Genomic DNA, 9,249 nt, shown 5'->3' with positions numbered 1-9,249 from the left:
ATGTTCTCTTTCCTCATCTCTACCTCTAGCTTTTCAAACTTCCTTCAAATCTTAGTTAAAAAACACTTTCTAAGTGCCTTCTCTCTGATGATGCTATCCAATTTATCCTGTATAAATCTCATTCACATAGATTTGTTTTCACATTGTCTCTCCTATTACACTGTGAGTTTCTTGACATTAGTGACAGCTTTTTTCCTTTCGTTGTATTTACAGTACTTAGCATTGTGGTTGACTTATCGTTGGTAATTAAGAATGTTTATTGACTAACTAGTTATAAGGTTAGCTTTGTTCAGTTTTTTTCATTTATGTCCAACTGTTCATGGCCCCATTTGGAGTTTTCTTGGGAAAAGACACTGGAAAAGACCATTTCCGCCTTCAGCTCATTCTACAGAACAAGAAACTGAGGCAATCAGGAGTAAGAGATTTGCCAAGAGTCACACAGTTAGTGAATGTCTCAGGCCAGATTTAAATTCAATTCTTCCTGACCTCCAGCCCAATGCTCTATTTGCTGTGCTTTCTAGCTGTCCCTAAAATTGGCTAGTATGTAATTAATTTTTTTCAGCTTCTTTAATTCATAAAGGATGGAGAGAGATTGGGATCTGCATTGGTGGAGGGCAAATCCACACTATTGAAATCACAGATCCTTGAAGTAAGAGTCTGTTAATTATGAAACCTCATTAATCTTAGTATATATGCAGATCTACACAGAGACTAATTAATTCATGCACTTATTAATGTGTTCAGTCTGTAGTTGTCAGATTCCTGAAGAAGGGGTGTAACCCTCCAGTAAGAGACAGCCAGATATATTGGAAAGAAAACCAAATTCAGTCTTAATTTTGCTACTGTGCCAATCTCGGTGTGTCTTTTCATATTCTTGATCTTCAGTGCTACTCATATGAAAAATGAGTAGTTTAACTCCATGATCTCCAAATTTTCCTCCTTTTTAAAAATTGTACAATTCTATGTAAATACCAGGAAATGCCTCTGGTATTTAACAACTTCTTGCTTATATATATGTCTTCACTTTTTGTATTCTTTTGAGTCCATTTTATCCCACTCACTCTCAGGGATTTTTATATGCTAGGTATCATCCTCAAAAATGTAAGGAAGACTTAGTAACAAGCACATATTGCAGACCTAGTAGGAGGTCAAAGATAACACCATTTGTGTCCATCCAATATTAGTTGCAAACTACTTCTATGTGTGGGTCTTGACCATGTGTTTGCATATGTTCATCTCTCTGTACATAGGACCCCACATCTTCCTTGTGTACTCATCTATGTATGTGTCCTGACCACACATGTTCTTTATTTATGTACCTCTCCATGATGTTCCTTATGCATGTCAAGTATTCTGACTAATGGTGTGTTTTTGCATTTTGTGTCCTAGATTTATTGAGTAAATATTTCACTTTTTTTGTATTGTACTTTCTCACAAAGAGCAGGATCCTATCAGAAATCTCACTTTAAGATTAGAAATATCCTTGTGGGCTTCCCTGTTTAATGTCCTGTTGGTAAAAATGTCTCCAGGAATCAATAGATTAAGATCTGCCTTTTAAACAAATTTCTAGTCCAGATCCCCCACTCCAAGATTTATACACCTGAATTTACACTTGAATTATTCTGTTCACCCATGACAATGACTGGGAAGGGGAAAAAGTTATGGGAACAAATGCTAAAGCTAAGTGATAAAGTCTTTTTCATAACTATATGCAGTCCTTACTTTACTCTGTATATGTGTTCAGTAATAAACCACACTATAAAAGTAAGCAAGGTAATGTGAAAAGAGAAATCTCAAAAATTCAGTATCTGAACCAACCTTGGGAAAAAGTGAAGCAATTTTACATTCCCTATATATTTATGCAAGGTTGGAGTCATACCTAAGTAAGCACTATACAGATGAACTGTGACATAAGAGGAGTATGGGATTTTTTTTTGTCATAACACAAGGGCTGATAAGTGCAGGAGAAAAAAACACTAATAAGGATCTCTCACCACCCAAAAATCAGAAATGATATTGCTCTACATAATTTTCAGAGCCTGGTAAGATGATCTCTCTTGTGTCTATTTTCAAGTTCTGCCATGCACATTTCCATGGAGGCTTGGTCAAGAGGGAGTAGAGACATTCATTAATTAGCCCAAGATCCCTAAGTTTCAGGGGGCTCTTACTCTTGGAATTAGGAGGATCCTATCAGAAATCTCACTTTATGATTAGAAATATCCTTGTGGTTCCCTGTTGGTAAAACTGTCTCCAGGCATCAATAGTTAAAGATCTGATTTTTACACAATTTTGCAGGAACTTTGAAGTCCAGATTCCCCCCTCCAAGATTTTATACACATGAACTATTTTGTTCATCTATGATAATGAAGGGGAAGGGAGAAAAGTCATGGGAACAAATGCTAAAACTAAGTGATAAGGTCTTCTTCATAACCAGATGGAATTATCTAGCTGAAAAGCAAAAAAAAAAAAAAAAAAAAAAAAAAAAAAAAAAAAAAAAAAAAAAAAAAAAAAAAGCTATACTGAATAACTGGGAAGAGTGAGTTTTTCCTGCTTTCTCAGTTGCAAGATTCTCTGGTGGCACATGCTTTTCCTGCCAAATAGGTGAAGAAGTTAAGGACTAAGAAGGCAGGAAAGGCAAGTGGAGCTGAAACCCTAATTGGATGGATCGGCAGATTGGGGTTGGTGACAAAAAGGAATCTATCTTACAGTCTTGGAACTTCCTAGGAACACTGCCTACAAGATTACAGCTCCTTTTTGTTATCCAACTACTCTACTTCCCATTTTCCAGTGGGAAAGTGTTCTGTTAATTCAGTTATAGCCATGTGCCTTGCAAATAGAATCCAGGTCTTAAAAAATTGCACATTTACGTTCTCATGATATTTGGAATTAGTCTTAAAATGTATGTCCCTGTACAAATCTTTTTGTTCAAAACTCCAAATGCATGATTAGAGATTGAGAGAGGAGACTTTATTCACCTCAGGCTGTCATAGGAACAAGCAGATGGAAAATACCATCTGCATCCAGAGAGAGAACTCTGGAGATCCACTATATGGATCAAAGCATAGTATTTTCATCTTATGTTATTGTTGTTTGTTTGTTTGTTTTTTCTTTCTCATGTTTGTTTTTCCCCTTTTGATTTGATTTTTTGTGTGTAGCAGGATGAATATGGAAATATGTTTAGAGGAATTGTACACATTCATCCTATATTTGGATTACTTGTTGGCTTCAAGGGGGTGACAAGGAAGCAAAATTTGGAACACAAAGTTTTGCAAAGGTGAATGCTGAAAATTATCTTTGCATGGGTTTAGAAAAATAAAATACTATTAAAAACAAGCGAACAAACAAGCAAAAAACTCAATATGAATAAAGGATCTGAATATTATGTTCTAGGGAGTTACAATATTTTGAATACAATATTCCCGCATATTAATGCATATCAATAAAAGCCACAGGGCACCGTCCAAAAAAGAATCTGAAATTTAATTCACCTATTGGCTTTTTTAGGAACTTGTGGTTATCTATCTTTCCAATACTTTTGGTTTCAAAATTACTAGAATCTTATCTCCAGATAAATTGTATGCCACAATTTCCACAACACTTAGGAGAGTGCCATACATAAAATAGGCATTAAAATACTTGTTGAATACACTAACATGAATCTTAACATCTAAAAAACAAGCAATAAAAAAATCCACCAATTGGAATCTCACAGGATTATCCAATATCAATTAGAAATGAAAAAAGAAACTAGATTGCATTTTATTAATAAACAAGAAACATAAACCTGTACCCCAAATTATTCAGGGTAAAAAACTGAATATATATTTGTATGAGATGAAATAATGAAATGTTGTTAGAGAATTTTCTTTTTAATTTAATAATTTAATTTTCCTTTCAGGGAAAAAATAATAAGCAAGGTTTGTAATGTGGAAATTAACTCCCTTTAAGCCATAAAAATAAAAAATCCCTTAAAATCCTTTATTTTAGAAAGTAAATAAATGATGATTCAATGATTACATATTGTGAGAAAAGGGAATGGTTAATATCTTTTAAAAATACCACCTTGTATAAATATTCAGAAAGAGGATAGAAGGGAAGAGAGTGAGAGAGTGAAAAATTTCTTAAAATGAAATGCTACAAATGTAGGTCAAATATATGAAATGGTATAAAGGACAGAGATAATAGGAACATGGTAAATCTGAAATCTAACTCTTTTTAAAGTAGCTATCAAAATATAGAAAAGATACCAAAAATAAAAGTAGAAGTGAAATCCTAGTATCTGAGTTTGAGGTGTGTGTGTGTGTGTGTGTGTGTGTGTGTGTGTGTGTGTGTGTTGAAAGAGGGATTGAGAGATATTTTTGTATAAATTCAGACACTAGAATTGGGTTTTTATAAGCACCTCGTGCTGGACCTTGTACTAATTTTTAAAAAGCAATTTGCAGAATATGATAGAGGAGAAGCCTGATTTTGCAGTTATAACTTTGAAAGGAATGGAGTTTCAGAATGAATTAGAAAACAGAACTCAGAGATATAGGACCTCCTGGAAACACACTTGAAGCATAAATCATTATAAAGCTCATATCAATGGACTAGAATAAAATCAATGATGCTTCACAGGAATAACTATCATGATTTCAGATAAAACAATCTTGGAAATAAATACCAAAATTTCAGTTTCTTCTTAAAATGAAGAATTTAGACTACCTGATCTTTGAGATTTTTTTGTGCAATTAATATATGAAACTGTGACAGATAAGGTGGGAAATCACATTATGCCTAACAGTGCCATAAATAATGAAAAAATATAAATATTAAACATACAAACTTTAGAAAATCGTCACTAAGTACTTTAAGAAAAGTCTAACTGAAATGCATAAAGAACTGAGTTGTAAGACACCAATTTTAGGAGGATTTAGTATTCTTTTTCCACAACTGGACAAATTTCATCAAAGAACTGAATCAGAGTGGATCTTGAAAAACATATATTAGAAATTAAATATATTGGAGGTGGAGCCAAGATGGCAGAGTAAAGTCAGGGACTCATCTGGGCCCTTCTCCAAACCTCTCAAAAACTTTTGAATAATGATTCTAAATACATTCTTTTATGGAAGAATCCACAAAAAGGTGGAGTAAATCAAATTTCCAGCCCTCAATAATTTATAAAGTTGGCAGGAAATTATCTGTTGCATCAAAATGAAAGAGGACCTAAATCCCCCAGCAAATCAGGAGCAGGCCTTGGTGGGGGGGTGGGGATGGTTTCTAGATCTCACAGCCCACAGATGTAAGAAGATCAGGCAATGGGTCAGAAGATTTACAGGAGTTGTTTTGCTGGTCCTTAAGGCATTTGTTGCATTGCTTTTACTTGAATCTGGGTTGTAGTTCTGAGTCTTAGTCCCCACAGGGCCCCAAGGGGAGCAGGGACCTGACCATAGTTCTAGGGTAAAAAGAGAGTGCTTGGGATAGCTCACAAACTAGTGAACAGTACAGCAGAAGCATCTTCTCCTTAGATCATATCACTTTGGAAGAATCAAAAACTTACAGGTTCCCAAATTACCTCTGAAAACAGCTGCACACACACACACACACACACACACACACACAAAACCCTGAAGCTTGGGACAGTGTCCCCTTCATTTAAGAAGCAAAGCCACACTTTGCAGAGTTAAAAGTGAAGAAATAGAATAGAAAAAGAGCAAAAGAAGAGACAAGAATTTGGCCGTGGAAAGTTACTATGGTGTAAAGAAAGATCAGGATTCACACTCAGAAGAAGACAACAAAATCAAAATTTCTTCATCCAAAGTCTCCAAGAAAAATATGATTTGGACTCAGATCATGGAGGAGCTCAGAAAGGATTTTAAAAATCAAGTAAGAGAAGTAGAGTAAAAATTGAAAAAAGAAATGAGAGCGATGCAAGAAATTATGGAAAAAATGAATTAACAGTTTGGTAAAGGAAGTACAAAAATAGTCAAAAAAAATGACATCTTAAAAATCAGATTAGGTCAAATAGTAAAAGAGGCACAAAAATTTAATTAAGAGAAGAATGCTTTAAAATGCAGAAGTGGACAAATGGAAAAGGAGGTTCAAAAGCTCACTCAAGAAAATAATCGCTTAAAAGTTAGAACTGGGCAAATAAAAGCTAATGACCTTATGAGACATCAAGAAGCAATCAAAAGAATGAAAAAATAGAAGAAAATGTGAAATACTTCACTGTAAAAACAACTGATCTGGAAAATAGATCCAGTAGAGATAATGTATGAATCGTTAGACTACTTTAAGATATTATTTAAAAAGAAACTAAACATCATTTTTTTTCAAGAAATTATTAAAGAAAAGTTCCTTGATACTTTAGAACCAGAGAATAATATAGAAACTGAAAGAATCCACTGATTGCATCCTGAAAGAGATTCCAAAATGGAAACTCACAGGAATATTATAGCCAAATTTCAGAGCTCTCAGATAAGGAAGAAAGTTCTACAAGTTGTCAGAAAGAAAATTATCATGAATTCAAATATCATGAAGACACAGAGAGTATAACAAACACCAGATTTAGTAGCTTCTACATTAAAAAATAGTAGGACTTGGAATATGATATTCTAAAAGACAAAGGAATTAGAATTACAACCAAAAACCATCAGCAAAACTGAATATAGTCCTTTAGAGGAAAAATGGATATTCTATGACATAAAGGACTTTTAAGCATTCCTAATAAAAAAAGAACAGAGCTGAATAGAATTTTGATTATCATATAAAACATGGAAAGGAAGCATAAAAGGATAAACAGTAAAGAGAAATCATAAGGTACTCAACAAGGTTGAACTTTATATTCCAAATGGAAAATGATACTTATAACTCCTAAAAACTCTCATTATTAGGGCAGTGTAAAGTATTGTACATAAACAAAAAGCACAGAGATGAGTTGACTGTAATGGTATAACCATAAAATTAAAGGATGAGAAAGAAGAATGCTCTGGGAAAAGAGGAAAGAGAAGGATTAAAATCTTATAAATTACCTGACATACAGAAGAGATTTTATGGTGAAGGGGAAAATGGGGAAAGCAGAATGAGGAGTACTTAAATCCTATTCTCATTAGAATTGGCTCAAAGAGGAAATAAAATACAATTAGTTGGGTATAGAAATCTATCTTATCATACAGGATGGGTAGGAAGAAGAAAAAAGCAGAATGGGGACCCAAGGACAGGACTTTTGGGGAGATAAAAGTCAGAAGCAAAACACTTTTGAGAATGGACAGGGTAAAAGGAAAGAGAGAATATCATAAACAGGAGGGAAATATGATGGAGGGAAATACATAATTTTTTGTGGATTTATTTTGTTTTATTTTTTTTATTATAGCTTTTTATTTACAAAACATATGCATGGGTAATTTTTTTCAGCATTGACCCTTGCAAAACCTTCTGTTCCAACTTTTCCTCTCCTTCCCCCCAACCTCTCTCCTAGATGGCAGGTAGACCAATACATGTTAAATATGTTAAAGTATATGTTAAACACTATATATATATATATATATATATATATATATATATGAAAAAATATATATATATATACATATCCATACAGTTGTTTTGCTGCACAAGAAAAATCGGATTTAGAAATAAGGTAAAAATAACCAGAGAAGGAAATTAAAAATGCAAGCGAACAAAAACAGGAGTGGAAATGCTATGTAGTGGTTCACACTCATTTCCCAGAGTTCTTTCACTCGGTGTAGCTAGTTTTCTTCATTATTGAACAAATGGAACTGATTTAGTTCATCTCATTGTTGAAGAGGGCCACATCCATCAGAATTGATCATTATATAGTATTATTGTTGAAGTATATAATGATCTCCTGGTCCTGCTCATTTCACTCAGCATCAGTTCATGTAAGTCTCTCCAGGCCTTTCTGAAATCATCCTGCTGGTCATTTCTTACTGAACAATAATATTCTATAACATTCATATACCACAATTTATCCAGTCATTCTCCAATTGATGGGCATCCACTCAGTTTCCAGTTTCTGGCCATTACAAAGAGGGCTGCCACAAACATTATTGCACATACAGGACCCTTTCACTCTTTTAAGATCTCTTTGGGATATAAGCCCAGTAGTAACAAAAAAAATTACAATGACTTTCTCTGATAAAATTTCATTTCTTAAACATACAAAATGTAATCAAATTTATAGAAATAAGCCCCGTTCCTCATAAATGGTCAAAGCATATGAACAGTTTTCAGACAAAGCAACCAAAGCTATCTTTATCATATGAAAAATATGCTTTAAGTCACCAATGGTGAGAGAAATGCATATAAAAACTCTGAGCTACTACCTCATACCTGTCAGACTGGATAATATGGCAAAAGAGGAAAATGACAAATGTTGGAGTAGGATGTGGGAAAATTAAAACACCAATGTACTATTGATGAAGTTATATACTGGAGCTATTCTGGAGAGCCCAAAGGACTATAAAACCATACATACTCTTTGAATAAGCAATACCATAAGTAGGTCTTTATCCCACAGAGATAAAAAACAAAAGTAAAAGGATCTATGTGTACAAAAATATTTATAGCAGCTCTTTTAGTGGTGGCAAAGAATTGGGAATGGAGGGGATGTCTCTTAATTGCTGATTGACTGAACAAGTTATTGCATATAATTGTGATGAAATACCATTGTACTTTAAGAAATGATGAACAGGGAGTTAGAAAAATATGGAAACACTTACATAAACTAATGCAAAGTGAAAGGAGCATAACCAGGAAATTATTGTATGCAGAAACAGCTATATTATATGATGATCTACTCTGAATAACTTAGCTATTCTCAACAATATAATGATTCAAGACAGTTGGGGGCAACAGCCCCCAAATTGGGGGCTCTAGCTGTAGAAAGCAAGATAGTTTAATCACCCCAGTGTGGGGGTTCTAGAAAGCATCGTACATTTTGTCACCACAACTTGGGGACTCTACAAAGCAGAATATTTTAATCATCCCAGTGTGGGGGCTCTAGAAAGCATGGTTCATTTTGTCACCCCAACTTGGGGGTTCTAGAAAGCAGGACATAACAAAAGGTGTGGTCCATCTTGAGAGAAAAAAACCGTTAGAGCCTGAATGCTGATCAAAGATATTTTTCCTTTATTTTTCTTGTTGTTGTTGTTGTTTTTTTTTTTGATCTGTGTTTTCTTTTATAGAATGACTTATATGGAAATGTGTTTTGCAAGACTATACATGTATAATCTATTTCAAATTGCTTGCATT

This window comes from Sarcophilus harrisii, chromosome 5, assembly GCF_902635505.1.
Source record: "Sarcophilus harrisii chromosome 5, mSarHar1.11, whole genome shotgun sequence".
Taxonomy (NCBI): Eukaryota; Metazoa; Chordata; class Mammalia; order Dasyuromorphia; family Dasyuridae; genus Sarcophilus; species Sarcophilus harrisii.
This window is presented reverse-complemented; position numbering follows the sequence as displayed.